This window comes from Pleurodeles waltl, chromosome 2_1 (genome assembly GCF_031143425.1).
Source record: "Pleurodeles waltl isolate 20211129_DDA chromosome 2_1, aPleWal1.hap1.20221129, whole genome shotgun sequence".
NCBI lineage: Eukaryota > Metazoa > Chordata > Amphibia > Caudata > Salamandridae > Pleurodeles > Pleurodeles waltl.
Window position 1 is genome coordinate 143,970,706 of NC_090438.1, and position 23,472 is coordinate 143,994,177.

The window sequence follows — 23,472 nt, forward strand, 5'->3', positions numbered from 1 at the left end:
TCTCACATGTGGTGGGGGGTTACTGATGGCACACATGTTGGCTTGGTACACCCGCAGGCCACTGAACAAGTCTATAGCAACAGAAAGACCTTCCACTCCATCAACATGCAAGTTGTCTGTTTGGCGGATCTCTACATCTCACATGTCTGTGCCGTTTTCCAGGTTCAGTCCATCATTCCTTTATAATGCGGAACAGCACCATACCCCAGCTGATCTCACAACTGCACCCAGGGAGGGCTTAGCTGGTTGGTAAGTCACGTCTGTCCTGATTTTGTGTGTGCAATGTCAGGTGATACAATCATAAAGTGAGGGACTCATTGTTGCACTTGTATCCCATTCCTTGACAGGAGAATCACCATATCCAAACTGTCTTTGTATGTTGACATAGCTGAGGAATCCAACTACGCCAGGGAAAGCCTGCTTCATTGAGGTCCATGGAATAACACAGTGGCCAGTGGAGCTGGATTTTGTGCTCCTTAAAGCCAGATTTTGCTTCTGTACTGGACTGGTGGAGCCCTCCTCTACTCACCTGGGAAAATGTGTGTTAGATCACTGTGGCTTGCTGCATGCTCCACATCATCGCCCTACGGAGGAATATCCCATACACCCCAGAGAAGGGGAAGCCTGTAGTGCCACCGGGTGAGAATCCTGAAATGCCAAGTGAGAATGACAGTGATGAAGAGGAAGCAGCTGACTTTCGGGGAGATTTCTCCAACAGCTACTTTTCATGAGTGTAAGTATGTCATATGGTGTAATCGCTGTGACTGTTGGATGAACTGTAGTTGTGAGAATGTGTGGAGCTGAGTGTTTTAGAAACAGATAGGGAGCTGACTCTGCAATATTCAGTCAAAGGCTACTTGATAAGATAGCTTTTCACACATTCCCACCTTGATGATGTTGCTTTGTTTGTGTCAGTTTCCTCACAGTGTAGTTGCTTGCTATTGTGTCATAGGTATGGTTTCAAGCATATACTCTTTGTTTTGTTCTTTGCACAGGTACCTTCACCATGGCATCTTCATGTTGACATTTCTGAGTTGTGACATCTGCAGGTATCTGATGCTATTCTGACATACAAAGTTGACATTGACTGTTTCAGGTAATGTAACTCAAAGAATTTGGATGTATGAGACCTGTACCAAGATAGCTGGCACAGTGTTTGAAAGTAAAGAAATGCACATTGCACTTGTTTTGTGTCTTGTGGTGGGTCTGATGCATCATTTGTGTCATCATGTGGTCTGAAAATATGTAGTCCTAGCTTTTGATCAAGTCATTTTTCTCTCTCTTTTTGCATGATCTTTATAGAGCTGTAGATGTGTTTTATCATTGCAGGACACAGTGCCTGTGCCACAACATGGACATATGTTTGAGCCATACCTCCAGATGTATGGTAATTGGATTAGGATGGGCCTGTGATCAGGGACTATTGTACTGCCATCGGTCTGTATCTTGGATTATGTGATTTTAGATTACTTTAGTGTGGTATGTGATAAGGTTCAAGCTGCTGACATCAACCACTTTAATGTTTCCCTGTTCGACAGGACAATGTGTGACAAAGCCCTTCCTTCTGTAACTTTGACTCAGTATGAGATACACTTTCTTGTTCCTACGAGTCCAGATATATTGACAGCCTATGTGTTTGTCAATGAAATAACATTTTAGGTTTGACCAGACACCTGTACTGATGTGTTGGTGTGTAATGTATGTAATCCTGAGCTGGACACAGTGTTCCTGTAACATGTCCCTGCCTGCACAAGTTGCTTGTTTCTTCAACGTATGGTTCCCATGGTCTTACATCTCTACATAGCGAAATGTGAAGATGAAGCAAGCAGACAATGAGTTTGTGATGGGTGAATTTATTACAATGCTAATTCTGAAAATAAAATTTGGACAGGAAAAAACAAAAGATCTAAAGTAAAGTTTTCAGTCATGGTTAATAAAATCATTGGAGTAGATGTCATACCATTGGGAGTCCAAAGTCCAGACTATTCCTCCCACTGGAACTAGTAGGTGGTTGAGGATCAGTGAACAAAGTGAATGTGTGGCACACACAGGAGGTCCTTTAGGAAAAGGTTACTTGCTGGCAGTGGTGGGTGTCTTGACATCTGCAGCTCCTGGATACTTTGCTGGATGTCCCCACTTGCATTGATGGGGGTGTGTGCTGCTACAGAGGCAGGTTTGTCTGGGGCTGTTTTTTCCTGTGGCTGGGCCTCCCTTCCAGTGGCTGGCACTGATGTTGATGTGTCTCATGTTGATGAGCCAAAGGAAAGGGGTAGACTGCTGTTGAAAAGCGCTGCTCAGGATGGTGTCAATGTCACTCAGCACCCCTGTTAGGGAGGCCATGTTGGTATTGTGAGCCTCCATCTGTTCCTGCATCTCTTTGCATGTTCCTCTATAGCTGCTTGATTTCCTGAGTTCAATCAAGACCTGGCCCATCACATCTTGGGATTCCTGATAGACCCCCCAAGATGTGCCTGATGGTGGCCAGGCTGACAGCAGCCCCAGTGCCCTTAGCCCACTGGCCCACAGCATCTTTTCCATGTACCCTACCACCATGAGCCTTTGCCATTGACACAGGGTGCCCTTATCAACTTGGTCCTGGACCCTCATTGTGTGAAGTGTTGCACTGCACCTCAGGATCCGGGACTGGGGGCATGAGATATTAGATGCTGTGCTAGGGATACAGGTTGGGGAGGTGAATGGTTGCCTGTGATGTTGAGGCAACCAGGCTGGCAGGAGTTGATGTGGGCACAGTGAGACACACTGATGCCGTCTGACTAGGTTGCCTAGATGGGCCAGAACCACCCTACATGTCCACACATCAAGGAGTGTCTTCTTAACTGAGGGCTTCATCCAGGTGGGTAGTGGCAGTCTGCTATGTGGCCTCTGTGTGCCCAGCGGTAGCTCCACCTGTTGATGTAAAACTTACAATGTTACTCTTTGTATTGTGACATTTATCTCCAGCGGTTTATTGTTACAGGAAGCAGAGACCTTGTACGAAGAGTGCATTGACATACCATGTGTGAAGCATGCCAATTCATTTTGACTCAAGCTGCTGCTGAAATGTGCAGATCATTAGCACTAGAGAGGATGACCTGAAAATGCCATCTTGCCACCAGTGCAGGTAAAACAGTAGCTAAGCGAGATATGGCTTTGCCCATTAGGAGGCCTAGTTGAGTCTGATAAAGGCAGCCCCACGCTGGGCACCATGTCACGTAGGTTCTCATTATCCTAATGAGACTACTAGATTTGGGTGGCAGAATCATGTGAATTGTAGGGTACTGAGTACATTCCCACACCATGTGACGCCTGTCAGCCCAATCCGGGTTTTACTGGCCAAGTAGCAGTGCCTCATTTGCATTCAAGAGCGGGGTTATTATGTGGCAACTGGGTGCATGACAGAGAGGACTCCTTAGGGGAATCGTGGTCGGTCAGATCTCATCCCTTTCTCTCAGTTACATTAATATCACACAGGAAAAGACAAACAGAAGCCGAGTACAGTTCAATAAGGTTTATTGAAGTAACTGCATCTTAAATCAAATGGCATGTATTGCAATAACTAGGATGATAAAACACACTAGGAGCAAAATTGTGACAAGGAGAGTGAAACACAAAAACAGTCCAACCATACTATCACTAGGAATGATACAGTGGTTTCCTACCTAAGCTATGTTGGAGCACACCATGATAAGCCCTAATTCGCCCTTCAGAATTCCCCCCTGGGAAGACATAATTCCCCATACCTGAGCAAGGAAGCCTGTTGTCTAAAAAGACACCGTCCCCATGTGGGCCAGAGATTTGGCAGTCCAAGCAAGCAGCTGTAGCAAAGATGATCAGCAATCAGCATGCAGTTGTGGTTATCTGACTGGATTCTCCCTCTAACGTATAAGGGACAGAGAAGTTTTTTTATAATAAAACAATGGATTTTCTAGGGAAACTGTCCCCATGTAAGGATGTGTTTGTTTCTGTGAATGTTGGAAAAACAGCGTACCACTTTTGCCGGCAACCCTTTCTGACTGCATCCTTGAGGAAAGCACAATGTGAAATAAATGCAGTGCTAAGAACATGATGCTTTCCTAGGCGAATGAACATTTAGATAGAGAAAATAAAACAACACCGCAAATGTGACAAATGTTAGAAAAGTAAAGCAATATGAATAAAATGTAACTGGGCTAAAGTGCACAACGGCAGGCCTAGTTTGCTAAAATAACATTTCTAAAACATGGCTAAAATAGGTATACAACAGTGCCACCTACAGTCCGGTTACTACCCCTACTTCACACTCTTGGCAAATAGTATCCTTCCAGGTGAGTACACTTCATTCGTGGTTCATCAAACAATGGTATTTGAACAAGAGAACACTGGACTGGTGGTTGGATTTACAGACACTGGGCCTTCATGGCCTGAGGAGTCAGGTCACTCTCTCTACTTCTGACTATTGACAAATGTCCCCTCCCAGGTGAGCAAAGGTCATTTGTGATTTGCCAAACAGGGGATTTCGGACAAGTGGAAAACTGGTCTGGTGTATGCAGTTTCTAAAATCGTGCCTCCTGGGTGTTGCAGTCAGGTCACTCTCTCTACTACATACACTTTAGAAAATGTTCTCCCCCAAGGAGAGTAAACTTAATTTGAGAGTTCATTAGCAGATGTACTGGGGCAAGTGACCTCTGGCCTGGTGTTTGGAGTTAGTGACACAGTGCCTCCTGGCAGTTGCAGTCTGGTCACTCTCTCCAGTACACACACTATCCAAATGTTATCCTCCTAGGTGTGTACACTGTAATTGAGAGCTACCAGACAGGGGTATTTGGGCAAGTGTACACTGGGCTGGTCTTTGGATTTACAGACACAGAGCCTTCCTGGCCTTAGCAATCATGTCACTCCCTCTGCTTCCACACTTGGCAAACTTTTTCCTCCCAGGTGAGTACACTTCAATCGAGAATTACTAAACAGTGATATTTGGACAAGTGAACACTAGTTTGATGTTTGGAGTTATTGAAACACTGCCTCCTGGGAGATGCAGTCAAGTCACTCTCTCTCCTTCCCACACTTGACAAATGGCATCCTCCCACTGAGTGAAGTTCATTTGTGATTTGCCAAACAGGGGTATGTGGACAAGTGACCATTGGTCTGGTGGTTGGAGCTGCCGAAACAGTGCCTCCTAGGAGTTGCAGTCAGGTAACTCTCTGTACTACACACACTATACAAATGTTGTGTTTTACATATCTATATGCAGACTGCATTTGGGTTTGGCCATACGTTTACCTGTTGAGACATACCATAAATCCTGGGATAGTTGTTTGACTTTGAAAGACTTACAGGCACCATTTGGATATATGGCATGTGATAGGCCTTGGTAGCAGTGATGTTGGGTCCAGCAATACACATCAACAGTGTTACTACTCAGATACTCTGGGTATTGAATGTTGGTTAAGAACATGAACAATACAGTGGCAGAAGCTGATCTGTGAGCATGCAGGGCATTGCAGTTTTATGATATTGTGTTATGACATCACAGACTCCACTCCCCCAGATATTCCTGTCAATCCCTCATGATGCAGGATGGCCAAGACCTTCTCCTCCCAGAGAAAGAGATATCATGGGACACTAGGAAGGTAACCACCAGTCTTTTTGGCCTGCACCTGGAGACCAGGGAACAGACCTTGTTTCTGAGGTCGTTACACCTCTTCCTGATGTTTTTCTTTGTGTGCAGGGTGGTACCTACAGCATTGACTCTGTCAACTTTCATGTCCCACAGTTCGAGTTTCCTACTGAGAGGAGTGTGCTGGACATGTGCTCCAAACTTTTAAGGCTCTACTCTTATGATTTAATCTACCATGACTCTTAACTCATCTTCAGTAAAAACATGGATTTTTCCACAGTGACATGGTGGAACAAAAAACAGGGGGAGTGCAAAAGGGTGTGAATGGACAAAAGTGAGTGCAGGGTGTTCTATGGGATGCTGTAAAATAAGGGTGCCTAATCTATGAAGTGTTTTGGAAATAAGGTGCACTGGCTTCTGTGTTTTGCATTGAAAATGCAAAAGATTGTGGATTGTGAAGGGGTGTGTTTTATATTGTCCTTTGCAGGTGTGTCAACTGTTGCCAATGTGTGTCAGCTGAGTTGTTTTCAAAGTCATCCAATGTGCAGTTGTGATTACTTTGCTGACCATAAACCAATGTGTTTCAGACTGACTGCCCAGAAGGGTCCACCATTAAGGGTCTGGCATGGCCACTGTGTTCTTGTAATATGCTCAGTGGATTGCCATGGTGCTGTTGGCACTGGCAGTCTGCCTTTTTTGCTTGGCATTCCTGCCTGTGTAGGTCGTAATAGTGCGGTCTGAAATACCTCAGGCATGGGGGTCTTTTCAGGACCGCCAACAAGGCAGTCTGGCAGTCCGACCTCCAAACTCGTAATGAGGCCCTGAGTTTTGGAGTATCATCAGATGTGGGTATATTTCAGGATTTTATTCACTGAATTATTCAAACTGTTACACATGCTTTTAATTACCGTGATGACATACTGGTATTTGGTGCAACACAAAAAGAACATGACAAGGCTCTTACACAAGTGTATCAGTTACTTTCTGATGAAAGTCTCGCTATGAATATAGCAAAGTGTGAGTTTCACAAAACCAAACTTAAATTCCTTAGGCACATATTTTTTGATGGAGAAATGACTCCTGATTTGGATAAGGTGCAAGCACTGTCATCTACTTGCCGCGCAGAAGATGAATCCATGCTATGGTCCTTCTTAGGCCTAGGCAGTTATTTGCTCAAGGTACATTTGTAACTTTGTACTGTGAGTGCCCCATTGAGAGACTTAAAAAAGCAGAATACCCCATTCCAGTGGCCTCCTGAATGTAATCACAGTTTCAAAGAAATTAAACATGCAATTGCGAATGCAACAGAAATGGTCTATTTTGACCCCGAGTTAAATATTGAGATCAAAGTGCATTCAAGCCTGTTGGGACTAGGGGCAACTCTTGCTCCACACAAGGGCCATCCGAATGCCCAGAGACATAGGGCCTCATTACAAGACTGGCGGACTTTAGACTGCCAGCCTTGCGGTGGCTGTCAGGAACGCCACTGCTGTGGCAGTCCGACCACCACATTAAGAGCCTGGCAGTTAGCCTGCCTGCCAGGCTGCCACCATCACCACCAGGATCCATGATCCCGATGGGCTAGCGGTGGCAGACGTCGGAATCAGCCAGGGCGGTGCTGTATTCACCGCTGTCCTGCTGATTATGACCTTGTTCTCTGCCAGCCTTTTCATGGCAGCATTACCACTTTATATATATATAGGCTTGATATATAGTTAGAACAGCAGATCTTAAATATTTGAACATATAACAGTAATATGAAGTAAATTAAATATGTTTAACTAATATTTAAATATATATATTAATATATACTTATTTAAACAAAGACAGACATATATTTATGAATGCATATTTATAAACATTTATATAATGTAAAAGTGTCATAAAACAAAATAATTTTAACTTATGTTAAAAAATAAAATATACTCTGACAAGTGTATATATATATATTTTTTTTTATATATATATATATATATAAAATACAAAATGTAACAGATAAACTGCAAATATTTTTTAAAGATTTACAATTTAATTACACATGAAAATGTAACAATAGATAAAATTGTTTGCTAAAAATATGTTAACAATAACATAAATGTATATATTAAACACATTAAATACACAAACACATAATTAATATTAATAATAAGTATTTAAACAATACAAACAAAAGTATTAAACTGTACAAATAAAAAATATACTATTCCAACTCCATTCTCTGCAACAGTAGGAAAAGCTTTGGACACCAGAGAGGTAATGTTTTCGTGTTCCCATTCCAGTGTATGCAACAGTAGGGAAAGCGTTGGACACAGAATGGGTAAAATGTACTATTCCCACTCCAGTGGGAGCAACAGTAGGGAAAGCATTGGACTCAGAAGGGTAAAACTTACTATTCCCACTCCAGTGTGTGCAACAGTAGAAAGTGTTGGACTTATTATTTCCACTCCATCTAGTGCAACAGAAGAAAAATAATAATTTCTAACAACTCTCTTAAATACGCAAAAATATAAAATTCTAAATATAAAAGTAATATGTCTAAATTTTAACAAAAATAAAACAAATTACGTATGTATTACAATGTTAAATAATTATTATTAATTAATGTAAATATGATTGATATAATGAGTGGTAATAAAAAGTATAACCCAATTAACATAATAAGTAATAATAAAACATGTTGTTAATAAATGAAAAAATCACATTTGATTTATGATTACTGAAATAGTTTCCTACCATATTCCTCTACATTCTAAACAACACACACTTAAAAAGTAACTTAGCAAATATGATAATTTCACCTACTTACAAATTATTAATAAATTAATCAATAATTATCAGTACATTATTTCTTAATTAACTTCCCACCCTTACCCATACAAAACTAACATCCCACACCTGAAATATAACTTACAAAATGTCTTAATTACACCATTTACATAATGAGTGTTCAGTTAAATAATTAATATTCATTAGAAATTATTTTTTAATAATTATAATTTCTTAACTTCCTATCCATTACCACTACAAGCCCCACAACCCGCACCCAAAATACAACTAATAATAAATTAATTACACAGTTTACATAATTAATTATCAATTACATAATTATATTAATTAAAAATACATCCTTGATTAATTATGAGTAACTTCCCACCCTTTATCTCTACAAACCCCACAACTCACACCTAAAACAGAACTAAAAAATAATAATAATTATACAATTTACATAATTAATTAACAATTAACAATTACATGTTTAATAATAATTAAAATTAATTATTTATAATTAATTTACTACCCACCCTGTACTGCAACAAACCCCACAATCCACTACAACACTTAGAACTACAATTCATGATTTAAGTAAATTTAAAAACAACTAAAAATGTACAAACAATATAAAAAACAGTAACAATAACTCTACAAACAATGCATACCATGTAGAATTAAAATATATACCAAAATACATAAAGATAATTGAAAAAATAATATTATTTACAACAATACTTTTGTGAACGATATTAACAATATAGATATTTTTAGCATTGATATTACTTACCTTAGAAAATCAATATTTTTGTCAGCGATTTTCCTGCATCATGATATTTAGTATCACGGTATTAAAAATTCAATATCTGTGTGCCTCAGTATGATTAACTCGGTATTTTGTCCAAATACCATCAACAACTGATGCTAAAGTCATTGAGCAACTTGATGACATCCCCGCTATTCTCAGATCTGACAATGGCCCGCCTTTCAATAGCAAACTAATCAGGGAGCTTCTCGGTTGACTTAATGTTAATCATGAAAAGAGTACACCTCTCTGGCCCAAAGCCAATGGTATTTCTGAACAATTTATAGGCACCCTCAAGATGGTAATTCAGCGAGCGTCAATGGAAAGAATCAGTCTAGATCAAGCCCTGTGTCCAGCACTTCTTGTCTATCGATCAACTCCTGACTCCACAACTGGTGAGAGTCCTGACATATTTGGGAGAGCCATGAGAACCAAACTACCACAATGTTCATCAAACCAATCGATGAATGCTGATAAGGTTTATGTATGTATGTATGTATGTATATGGGCATTTATATAGCGCGTTCCGGCCTTGGCATCGAAGCGCTTGAGGACATAAAGGAAAGAAGACAACTGAAGCCAATAGCCCTACCGAGGAAACAGCCAGGTTTTCACCCTCTTCTTAAACATTGCGAAGTTCTGTTCTTTCCTGATATCAAGCGGTAAACCATTCCAATATCTGGCAGCTGCCACTGTGAACGCTTTATCTCCCCACCTAACTCTGCGCGTCCTACAGACCTGGATCAGACAAGACTTCTCCGATCTTAGGGCGTGTCCTGGACTATACCACCTGAGTCTGTCCACCAGGTGTTCTGCACCATCCCCATATAGTGCTTTAAAGGTAAGGCAGAGAGATTTTAAAATAATCCTCTTGCCCACCGGAAGCCAGTGATGACACTTTAGGCTAAGGGAAGCCGACGCTAAACGTGGAAGTGCCAGAGTCATACGAGCTGCATTATTCTGAATTAGTTGCAGTTTCCTCAGAGTGCACTCATCAATATCCAACAGCAATGAGTTGCAATAGTCCACTCTGGACATAATCAGTGCCAACATAACCGTGATTCTTTCCTCCTGCTTCAGGAATGGTAAGATTTTCCTCAGGATTTTCAGGGTCCAATAGCAAGACTTCACTAAGGGATTAACCTGCGGTTTAAAACTTAATGCTTCATCAAAGATCACACCTAGGATTCTAGTACTCCATACGGGACTGGTAGTTGCCCACAATCATCCGGCCACCATCGCGGCCCCCACAGTTCCTTACTGCAGCCATACAAGACAATCTCCGTCTTGTTGGTATTAAGCTTAAGCCAATTCTGTCTCATCCAATCCACTGATTAATATCCCTCATGCAGCTATTAAACTGCTCTGTAACTTCCTCCCAGTTGCTCCTGGACACTGGAATAATAATCTGAGTGTCATCAGCATAGGAGGAAGGCGTAAAACCATACGATCGAATAAGTCTTGCCAGGGGGGCCACATAGACATTAAAAAGCGTAGGACTCAACGCCAAGCCCTGGGGTAGCCCACATGGCAAATGGAAGGCCAGAGCTTTAAGACCTTCTTAGCTAACAATGTTAGATCTGTCCCTTAAAAATGACTCCAGGATTTTAAGCGCAGCATGTATTATTCCAGCATTGTAGAGGCGAGATACCAAAATATCAGGCGAGATGGTATCGAATGCCGCAGAGAGATCCAATAGCACAAGAACTGCGTCATGCCCCTCATCCAGAAGCTTCCGTCTGGAGTCCGATGTTGTTAATAACGCTGATTCCGTGCTATGAGCCCTTCTGAAACCATGTTGTGACTGATCAAAGCCTCCAGCCTAATTGAGAAACATGGATAATTCATAATTAATGTGTTTTCTCAAGTATCTTTGCTAGTGTTGGTAGCAGGGAAATAGGTCGCAGATTGTTTAAATCAAAGGCAGTATGATCTGCCTTCTTTTTAAGGGGAATTACAGTGGCCTGCTTCCATGAAGAGGGGTAGACCCCTGTGGATAGTACATCCATAAAGATGGAAGCTAGTTTCGGAGCCACCAAGTCAGGAATCATCTGCAAAATGCTGGGTGGGCAGGGATCCATAGTTGAACCCGATTTAATCCCCATAAGGATATCTTTAATCCTGTCCGGCATCAGTGGGGAGAAACATGTAAGCAGCGGGGTATCCTGATTCGGCGGATCCAGGGGGGTAATCCCAGGATCCATCAAGGGGAAGTCATTATGTATTTGCCAGATTTTAGTTTAAAAAACTCTGCTATTTGATTGCAATTTGACTGAGAGTTCGACGAGGTTATGGGAGGAACAGGAGGCGTGATAAGAGAGCAAACTACCTTAAATAACTCTTTAGGTGCATTAGGTGCATTGTCAAGGACACTTCTAAAAAGTGAAAAATGAAAACATATGCCGATCAGTGCCGATATGCCCAGAAAACATTCTTTGGGAAAGGGGACTTGGTACTAGTCAAACAGAAAAGGAAGTGCAAAACAGACACTCTGTTTGCTGTTGACTATTTGAAGGTTGTGCTGTGTGACGGACACATAGTGACAGCGCATTGTCCCGGAAAATCCATCACAAAGGACTCATCACAATCAGCTCTTGAAATTACCAGTGAGGCGGCCTTACCTGCGCTCTCAGACCGCAAACCTGAGCCTTTGCCATTGTTGCATGGAGACAGGGCATCTCAACTACCTTATACCATCTGATCTGCAGACACCTTGGTGGCTCATTGAAGAAAGATGATGCTAATGTTGTTTGTACTTTTTCTTTAACAATGGGGGAGATGTAGGGGCTGATTCTAATTCTGGCGGGCGGCGGAGGCCGCCCGCCAGAATTCCGCCCCCATAATACCGCTCCGCGGTCAGAAGACCGCGGAGGGTATTATGAGTTTTTCCCTGGGCTGGCGGGCGGTCTCCAAAAGACCGCCCGCCAGCCCAGGGAAAAACTCCCTTCCCACGAGGATGCCAGCTCGTAATCGAGCCGGCGGAGTGGGAAGGTGCGACGGGTGCAGTAGCACCCGTTGCGTATTTCAGTGTCTGCAAGGCAGACACTGAAATACCTTGCGGGGCCCTCTTATGGGGGCCCCTGCCGTGCCCATGCCATTGGCATGGGCACGGCAGGGGCCCCCAGGGGCCCCGCGACCCCCCCTACCGCCATCCTGTTCATGGCGGCTTTCCCGCCATGAACAGGATGGCGGTAGGGGGGGTCAGAATCCTCATGGCTGCGGAGCGCGCTCCGCAGCCATGGAGGATTCAAACGAGCAGCGGAAAGTCGGCGGGAGACCGCTGACTTTCCGCTTCTGACCGCGGCTGAACCGCCGCGGTCAGAATGCTCGTTGGAGCACCGCCAGCCTGTTGGCGGTGCTCCCGTGGTCGGTGGCCCTGGCGGCCACCGGCCGCCAGGGTCAGAATGACCCCCGTAGTGTCTTTGATATCATGCACGCTCGGCCCCCTCACCGACCTGGGTGGACTCTAGACAGGAATTATGTAAATGGTATGGGAGGTGTTAAGGTATCATTATAAAAGTTGTAGCACAAAGTGAGCAGAGCGCCATAGTATGTTCAATCAATCACGAAGATTTGTAGAGCGCAAACATGTCACCCAGGGGCTCTCCAGGCACTGGGGGGGGTCTGCAAGCCTTGGCCGGGTAGTGATGGAGGTCGAAAAGCAATGTTTTGAGCTGTCTTCTGAAGTCTTCCAGTGAAGGGGAGGTGCTCAGGTTGAGGTAGTTTCAGGACATGGCAGCAAGGTGGGAGAAGGAGTGGCCACCAAGGCGTACTTGATAGATGTGGAGGATGTAGGCCAGGGCGAGGTTGGCTGAGCAGAACTCTCTCGTGGGATGGTATGTGTTTGTTGATATTGGCAGGTCTGGCATCATGGAGGCCTTGTAGGCATGAGTGAGGAGCTTGAAGTCGCAACTTGCTGGATAGGGAGCCAGTGGAGGGCCCTGAGGTGAGGAGAGATGCGAGTTCATCTGGGGAGGGTGAGAATCAGTCTTGCTGCAGCATTCTGCATGGTCTAGAGTCAGGTCTGGAGCTGCTTCATGATTCAGAAGTAGAGTGCGTTGCCATAGACGAGGCAGCTGGAGATGAAACAGGAAGATGAGATGGCATTGATCTGTTTCATGGTGAGTTGGGTGTCCATAAAAATAATAATTAGTATTAATAATAATAATAATAATAATAATAATAATAATAATAATAATAATAATAATAATTTAAACAATACTAACAAAACTGTACAAATAAAAAAGATACTATTCACACTCCAGTGTCTGCAACAATATGGAAAGCAATAATGCATAGAGTGGTGCTTGGTTGGTAGTGGTGGGAGGGGGACTTAGGGTGGCGGGGCACCATGTGTTGTCCATTGGGGAGGGCTTGTTACCGAAGATGAAGATCTCTGTGTTGTCTGAATTTAGCATGAGGCAGATGGTTCACATCCAGGTGGCAATTTTGATCATGGTGTTTTGGAAGTTCAATCGTGTGGCAGAGGCGTCATCGGTGAGGGATAGGACGAGCTGTGTGTCATCAGCATAGGAGATGATGTTCAAGCCATGGGTTCATTCGATGCCAGCCAGTGGGGTTCTGTAGGTGTTGAAGAGAGTGGGGCTGAGGGAGGAACCCTGGGGAATGCCGCAGATGATGTCTTTGGGCATGGAGACAAAGTGGGGGAAGATCCTCTGCGCTCGGCCGGAGAGCAAGGAGGCAATCTAGTGGGGTGTGTTGTCTTGGATACCAGTGCTGGGGAGTGTGGAGATAAGGGTGTGGGGGAGAAGGTGTCGTAGGTGGCAGATAGGTCAAGTAGAATGAGGGCTGATATTCCTCCTAGGTCGAGGAGGTGTCTGATAAAGTTGAACAATAAGAACAACTATTACAGGGCTCCATGTGTGGCATATTCATTTACATGCTCCTGGGCTGGGGAGGACCCTACAACTACCAAAAAAAGAGGATGCGTCAGCAGCTGTGGCTACCAGAACAAAGCTCACCTTGGATGAAGATTCCAAAGTGCAATTTTCAGTATTCCATGGAATCTAGATGCTGTCAGTTTTACCATAGACGACTGATGATCATTCCAGGCCCACGATGTTTAGCTAGGATGGAGGCTGGCAGCAAGAAAGCATATTTGGAGAACAAGTCCAACAAACATCTGTAGCCAGGAAAATGGAGCTGTGGCAAAGAATAGTCGACAGGGTGAATTTTGTAAGCAACTATCCACGCACAAGGGAGGACATCAAGAAGAGATGGAACAAACTCAGGAAGAATTGTGGGTTCCATGGCCACCAGGCACCAGCTGGTGGTCCACAAGACTGGCGGTGGACACCCACCTCCTCCCCCAACATTCATATCATGGGAGGAGAAGGCCTTGGACATCAAGCAGCCTGAGGGTCTGACATGAATACCTGGGGGAGTGGAGTCTGGTAAGTAACTAAACCAATGATGTTACCAATCACATTTAGATATATTAACAGGAAACCCAATCACTGCCCCTGTTCCCAAATGTCCAAATACCCCCCTCTGGCATACCACATGTCAACTAAACTCACCTGGGGTACAATGTCTGTGTATGGCATGGGTAGTACAGGGACTGACAGCACCACAACTCTCAGCATGCACTGTTCCACCTTTAAGAAAACCAGAACAGTGTACTACAAGTTAAATAGCCTTGCATGTTAAACTAGCAATCAATCCAACCCACCTGACTTCCGCACTATTGTACACCCCATGGCAATACCATCAATGATATGGCCATCTGTGATTACTATTAAAAGCACCACACAGCTACAGCTGTGTCCCTACCAAACTGGCCTTTAAATCACCATCTAAACAATGCCAGGTGCTGACCTGGGGGGACACCAATATAGGAAGCTGGACAAACTTGCAGTATACCCATACAGAGGCCCAGGTGTAATGGTCACATCTGTATTGTTGGCCAGCTCTTTTACCATATTACATTGTGCAGCTGTTAGTTGACTCGATCATGCTATACACCTAACTAGGAGCTGACTTTACATTGTCAAGTCATTAATCAAACAATATATAAGTAAATGAACAGCCATCTAACCACCAAGATACACCAACATCTTTTAATAAGATGTATGCAATTTGTAATCTTTGTGTCCTATACAGCTCTAACCCAGATTTGGAAGCAGATGGCATTGTCATATCTGAGGATCATGTAAAGGTTTTGTGTGCATGTCATTTAGCATGTCTAACAGTCAATCTTTGATATCACTTGTTGCATTACTTTCAGCAACTATGTGTTCCACTTCTCCTATGGGTAACCTAGCCAGTGTCACCATGGAAAGGACAACAGAGACTGTCCCTACCCCTCTAGATGAAGGCTTCACTGAGGAATTTTTCCCCTGGATGTGTGAACGTTGAGGATGAAGCTGGCCCATCTGTCACATCTGGTTAGTCAACAACTGTCAGAGTCACCATGCCCAAATCGACTTACCTCAGCGCTGTTGCTTCAACATCACAGGCAACCATTCACCTACAAATCTGTATTCCAAGAACAATGACTACCATCTTGTATAGGTAAAGGTACATGAGTCTCCTGTTCTAAACACAGACAATGATGGAACTGGTACCAGTGGGAGTGGGCCGATTGGGCTAGGGGCAGAGGCACATGGGGGTAGGGTGCATGGAAGGGATGTGTGGGTCAGAGTGAGGAGGCTCCTAGGGATACAACTAGCCAGGACACCATCTCCAAAGTATTGGGACCGAACATAGGTCCATATATAGTATCTAGATAAATAAATCCCTTTTTTGTCATATAAAAACTAGAACTGGAGATTTCCAGAACACAAACATTGATGTATATATGTATATACTTTTTTCCATTTAGATATCATGTCTATACTTTCTACATATATCCAGATTTGGGCATTAGAAAATACCAGGATGTTCGGCTGTTAAGATTACATCGACATTAGACTGTAACATTTAGAACGGCCCTGAAGAAGGTGACCTCAATAATAGAGGAGCACCGAAACGCGCGTAGGCCCTCTGTTCCTATTGTATTTCATCGACAGAATAACTTCATCATTGTTATTCTCCCTTTTTTAATCATAGATCCTGTTTGTACTAGAGCACAGTTTGCCATTTCAATTTTGTTAGAATTGTATATTTCTTTCATTCTTTATTCTGATATGTAATTGATAGTCGCTTTTGGCACATTTCTGTTATTGTGTTATTCCTCTCATACTAGGGCCATTCGAGTCCTTTTCTTGTAATTTTGTTTGCTGTATTTCTTATCGTGGCTGTCTCTAGTTTGGTATGATTGTGGTGTGTCTGAGTTAGGTATCATGTCGATTGTTTTTTTGTTATTAGGTTTCATGTGTTTTAGCATTTTGTATTATTATCGAATACAATTATACTGTTTTGATAGAATGTATTAATTTGTCTTCCAGTTGATGTTCAGCCATACTGTGCATCCATATATTATTGTTTGTACTTGACATACAACACTGTAGTTATCAATACCTATAGTGATACAGTACCTGAGGAATATCTATCCTACTGGTAAATTACCGTAGCTCGTTCTTTCAATTTCTTCTAAATCAGCCCCATTAACATCTGTGACTGCTAGTGGAATGGAGGCCCTGTCAGGGGAAGAATATGCCTCAGACATCCCTGCCTCTGCAGCTGAAGAACCCTCCCCCACAAACGTGGACGTCCCTTCAAACATCTAGGAGGAGCAGATGCCAAGACGAAATCTACTGCAAGGAAGTCAACCTTTATTGATTGGTTCCCCTTGTGCGGGTCAAATACACTGTGTTGACTGTTCTAAAACCTATCTCCATTTTCCTATGGTACAAGGACACTGGACTTGTGTCTCCAAATGTTGCAGAAGCTACCCTGATGATTTCATCTGCCATGACTGTTTACTTTGTGTTATATTGGATCAAATTCACTTATGTTGCTGTGCACTCTTCAATAAATGCAACTTAATAACATATCATGTGTGAGAGTCATTTATCAACCATATTTCACTGTCATCTATAACACCTCTTGCACAAAAAAGTGTATTTCTAATGTAAAACATTTGTTAAGTTCCATCTTACATGTACTAAAGCCTTATCACAAACCCATACCATAAATCCCAAATGACCATACCCCATGAAACAGACAGAGGTAAGTGCAAATGCCCCCAGTCATGGAACCTTCCACTTATCATGGTCAGGTATCAGTAGGAATGCTACTCACCTATGTCAGTCTTGACACACATGCACAGTGACCTGTAGTGAGGAAACACAATGACAGCTACCTACAAGTTAGTAATTACCACACAAACCATTCTGATAGTTGAAGATATGCATAGCAAAGGATGACATATGTCAGAGACACAAGACCACACACATGGTATTATTAGGCACACCTCCCATGGCAAACAGGTCTATAGTGTGGAATAGGACATTACCATCCCACTGCCCTGAGAGTCTGGGCATAGAACACACACCACAAATCTCATGCCTGACAGTACCTTGTCCAAACCATGTTCACCTCACATGTCAGTCTGCAAATCCCACCTGCCTGTGACACTGTCTGATATTGCCAAATGAGGTGAAGTAATCTGTGAAGTATAAATGTCAAACATACAATATAGACTGCATTGAAACAAAATCATTACACAGCCAATTCCTATACACAATGGTAACTGTGACTGTGCATTGTGATATGTTGATCAAAATGCTGCACACTACTCCATGTAATATTCTGCATGCACACCTGAGTTATGGGCCTCACCAGTACCCCATTGAGTCACTTAAATTATGAAACATCACATGCCTAATGTCAGAAGAAGTACTGCATGATGAGATCAGCCCTGGTGCCTCCAGCTTAATGCTCATCATATTTATCTTTACTTGGCAAATCTGAATTCTCACCCACAGGAACTGCTGGCCCCCCTTCATCTGGTATAAACGGGATTTGATGTCTAAGGATGAGGTTGTGGAGCATGCAGCAGGCCACAATATTTTGACATACTTTGGTGAGTGAGGAGAGGAGGGCTCCACCAGACTTATCAATGCCTCTGAATCTTGCATTCAGGAGCCCAAAAGTTTTTTGCCTGACATGCCTTGTCCTTTTGTGGACCTCATTGAAGCAGACTTCCCCTGGCGTGGTTGGGTACTTCACTGGTGTCAATAACCAGGAACAGTTTGTGTAACCTGAGTCTCCTGTAGAGTTTAGAAAGACAAACATAAGTAACAGACATCCACACATTTGTTAGACGATAAATGTTACAGACACACATGACAAATGTGACTTACCAACCAGCCAGGCCCTCTCCGTGTATTGTTGTGTCATCAGCAGTGGGATATTGCTGTTCCACATGATGAAGGAATTATGGACTGACCCGGGGTACCTTGCAGAAACTTGTGAAATGTAGAGGTCAGCCAAACAGACCACTTGGACATTAGTGGAGTGGAAGTTTTTCCTGTTCCTATACACCTGTTCATTGGCATTTGGAGGAACCAAGGCTACATGGGTGCCATCTATGGCTCTACCCACATGTGGAATATGTCCCAAAGCATGGGTCAAATCTTCACGTTGTAGAAATCTGATGCAGCTGTCCAGGTGTTTCAACAATGCAGGCAGTACAGCCTTAAAGACTAGACTGAACATAGGCTTAGCCATCCCTGCACTTAGGACCACTGTATTTTGAATGGACCCTGTGGCCAGGAAGTGCAGCACTGATAGAACTTGTACAATGGGTGTTATGCTATAGGTATTACGAATGACAGACACCAGATCTGGCTCCAACTGACAACAGAGATCCATGATTGTATGCCAATCCAGGGAGGAGATCGGAATAACATGTTGCTTCTCCATGGTCTGCAGGTCTGCTAGTGGATGGCACATTGGAGGTTTTCTCACTCTCCTTATGCCATGATAACTATGTGGGTGCAAACCAAAATGTATGTGCATCACTCATTCTGTACTTCTTTAGTATGATCATACCTATGTCACACATAATGCTCTAAAATGTCACATGAAACTATTGAAATGTTGTACACTGAACATTCCTAAGCAAATAATGGCTTATTTCTTCATTCACATCCCCTTTCATCTATCATATTTTAGAAGGCATGTCACTGACAGTCTACGTGACATTAACATTATTAACATGTTGTACATATATGGGGCACATATACCATATGTCAGATTGCAATTGCTCTGCTGCTTATGCTTCTACATGTAAACTATTCAATACACATCAATTTTGCATCCTGCGCATAATACATGCATATTTCTACATTTGTCCAAAGCCAGCAGTGAACACTATGTTGTAGATATGTTTCACAGCTTGTAATGCAACTTTTAATTACTTTGACATTCATATATGAGCTTTAAAATGGCAGCTGTCTGATCTACTGTCCTGGACATTTGGAAGTGACCTAATTACGCCAGCATATGTCACCATGGCGATAGGCGGATACAACCGCGGTGAACATTGCCATTGGAACACATTGCTGCCTTTGGCGGTCTTGGGACAATGGCAATGTCCACCGGCGGAGATGATATTTTACGTGGCGGACAAGACTGCCATCTCAGACTTCATCTCTTACTTGACTCCTGATACTGCTGCCAGAAAAACCTCCACAACCTGAGCTGCCAGCAACACCTCCACCACTTGAGCAGCTGTGTGCTTCACCCTGCCTTCTCCCCGGAGGAGCTTGAGAAGCTTGTGGAGGAGGTCTTACTCCTGTATGGTCAGCTCTCTGGTGCACCAGAGGAACAGGTTATTGCAATACAATTACAATGTTAGAAGGTTTAGGTGTATGATTATGTCCATGAAATGTGCTAGTATGACGGATTGTGGTAGTATGCATGGGTAGATTGGCATGTGCATATGTGTACAGATAGGTTTTGAGTCCTGTGACAAAATAGAGAGTGTGTGAAGTATGTACCCTGACCCAACTGCAGACTGTAATTTGGAAGGATATACCATGATTAGAGATATGCTTATGGTCTGGTCACATGTTTCAAGGTAACACATGGTGCTAGATATGCATGTTGTATGTTTTTCTAAACATAACACATGGCCTGACTGCAGAGTGTCATCCCTCATCGAAGGCGATGTTGAAGGCAGTCTGGCTTGTTTCACTAACTTGTATTTTCACCCTGCTTGTTTTGGTATTGCGTATGTGGACATGACAATCTATTCTTTATTTGTCATCTATGCAGGTCAACGCCCATTAGAAAAAGGGGATTTGGTGTGACATCTCCAAGAAAGTGCTGATCCCGGGGGTTTACAGCTGGCAGAGCACCTGAGACGCTGGGCCGGGTAAAGCACAGAGGCCTAGCTGAGGATGTCCTACCAAGGAAGGATGCCCGTCAGACCTTCACCCCCCTAGTGGCCTACCCGGAGTTGGATGGGCGTTTGAGGGTTGCACAGCAGCCACAAGGGGGTAAATACAGACTTAACACAGTTTCATCCCTACACCAGGTTAGTGTATGATGTGAAAGAGTCTAAGCTGTGACAATGTGGTAAGTGCAAAGGGTCAAAGCTCTCCAAGGAACACATTGATTTGCAGTCCCCCAACATTGGTACACAAGTGTACACATACTAATTTACTTAGTGACAAATTACTCTCCTATGTTGCCCCCTCTGTATTGAAGCATATGATAATGCACATGTGACTGTGTCACGTGTATACCACTATACAGCGTTTCATACCCTGCTGGTTGTTCCTTTTCACCCGCAGGTCTTTACTCGCAATATCAGGATGGGAAGTTCTCAAGATCCCTGCTCTCTGTCCATTCCAATGTCCCTTAATACATGTCTATGTGCAATATAGAGTCTGACAATTTTAATTAATTCCTACTTTTCCAAAGAATTCCGATGACTGACAGCATCATGTGAGCCTGTGATGTTCATCTGACATTTCACATGCAATCCATTCAAAACCTATTCTGACCTGTTAAAAGGTGAACCTCCTTGGTAAGTGAGGGGTGTAACTAGGTCTCTGTAAGATGCCATCTGAGTAGACATCCTATATGTTGGTAACCATGAAGGTATTGCTAGACTCCTATTGAATCACATACATTGGTGTCAGAGCAAAGAATGTTAGTATTATGTTCATGTACTGTAGGTGGGAACTGACCACACAATTATTTGTTTAGCCATAAATCAAATCAAATCAAATCATTAACATTTATAAAGCGCGCTACTCACCCGTGCGGGTCTCAAGGCGCTAGGGGGGAAAGGGGAGGTTATCGCTGCTCGAACAGCCAAGTCTTTAGGAGTCTCCGGAAAGCGGAGTGGTCCTGGGTGGTCCTGAGGCTGGTGGGGAGGGAGTTCCAGGTCTTGGCCGCCAGGAAGGAGAAAGATCTCCCACCCGCCGTGGAGCGGCGGGTGCGAGGGACGGCAGCAAGTGCGAGGCCAGCGGAGCGGAGGGGGCGGGTGGGGACGTAGAAGCTGAGGCGTCTGTTGAGGTATTCCGGTCCCTTGTTGTGGAGGGCTTTGTGTGCGTGGGTGAGAAGACGGAAGGTGATCCTTTTGCTGACTGGGAGCCAATGCAGGTGTCTCAGGTGTGCGGAGATGTGGCTGTTGCGGGGTACGTCGAGGATGAGGCGGGCCGAGGCGTTTTGGATGCGTTGCAGGCGGTTTTGGAGTTTGGCGGTGGTCCCGGCGTAGAGGGTGTTGCCGTAGTCCAGGCGACTCGTGACAAGGGCGTGGGTCACGGTTTTTCTGGTGTCGGCGGGGATCCAGCGGAAGATCTTGCGGAGCATGCGGAGAGTGAGGAAGCAGGCGGAGGACACGGCGTTGACTTGCTTGGTCATGGTGAGAAGAGGGTCCAAGATGAAGCCGAGGTTGCGGGCGTGGTCTGCGGGGGTCGGTGCGGTGCCGAGGGCCGTGGGCCACCAGGAGTCGTCCCAGGCGGACGGGGTGTTGTCGAGGATGAGGACTTCCATTTTTTCAGAGTTCAGCTTTAGGCGGCTGAGCCTCATCCAATCTGCGAAGTCCTTCATACCCTCTTGTAGGTTGGTCTTGGCGCTGGCGGGGTCCTTGGTGAGGGAGAGTACAAGTTGGGTGTCGTCGGCGTAGGAGGTGATGATGATGTCGTGCTTGCGTACGATGTCGGCGAGGGGGCTCATGTAGACATTGAAGAGTGTCGGGCTGAGCGATGAGCCTTGAGGTACGCCGCAGATGATCTTGGTGGGTTCTGAGCGAAACGGAGGGAGGTAAACTCTTTGGGAGCGGTTAGCGAGGAAGGAGGCGATCCAGTCCAGGTCCTGGCCTTGGATCCCGGTGGAGCGTAGGCGGGTGATTAGGGTGCGGTGACAGACGGTGTCAAAGGCAGCCGAGAGGTCGAGGAGAATGAGGGCGACTGTTTCACCGTTGTCCATCAGGGTTCTGATGTCGTCTGTGACTGAGATGAGGGCGGTTTCCGTGCTGTGGTTGGTTCGGAATCCGGTTTGTGAAGGGTCGAGCAGGTTGTTGTCTTCCAGGAAGGTGGTCAGCTGTTTGTTGACGGTCTTTTCTATTACCTTGGCTGGGAAAGGTAGAAGAGAGATGGGGCGGAAGTTTTTCAGGTCGCTTGGGTCAGCCGTAGGTTTCTTTAGTAGGGCGTTGACTTCAGCGTGCTTCCAGCATTCGGGGAAGGTAGCAGAAGAAAAAGAAGAGTTGATGACGGTCTGGAGGTGCGTGGCGATGATGTCGTCGGCTTTGTTAAAGATGAAGTGCGGGCAGGGGTCCGAAGGGGCGCCGGAGTGGATAGAGTTCATGATGGATTTGGTTTCTTCCGTGTTGATGTGGGTCCAGTTGTTGAGGGTGATGTCCGGGGAAGCGGGTTCAGTGGTGTATGGTTGGGTCTGGTGTCCGAAGCTGTCGTGGAGGTCGCTGATCTTGCGATGGAAGAAAGTGGCGAGGGATTCGCACAAATCCTGTGAGGGCGTGACGGCGTTGGCGCTGGCGCTGGGGTTGGAGAACTCTTTGACGATGCTGAAGAGTTCTCTGCTGTTGTGGCTGTTTTTGTCTAGTCTGTCGGTGAAAAAGTTCCTTTTGGCAGTGCGGATCAGGTGGTGGTGTTCGCGTGTAGCGTTCTTGAGGGCGGTCATGTTGTCAGCGGTGTGGTCCTTGCGCCAGGCCTTCTCAAGGGCACGACAAGTTTTCTTTGATTCTTTGAGGGTGTCAGAGAACCAGAGAGGTTTTTTGGTGTTGGTCTGTCGATGCGTGCGTTTGAGGGGAGCAAGGTTGTCAGCGCAGTTGGAGATCCAGTTTGTGAGGTTGAGAGCTGCGTCGTTGGGGTCGGTGGTGAGGGTGGGTTGGTTGGCGGCGAGAGCGGAGAAGAGTTGC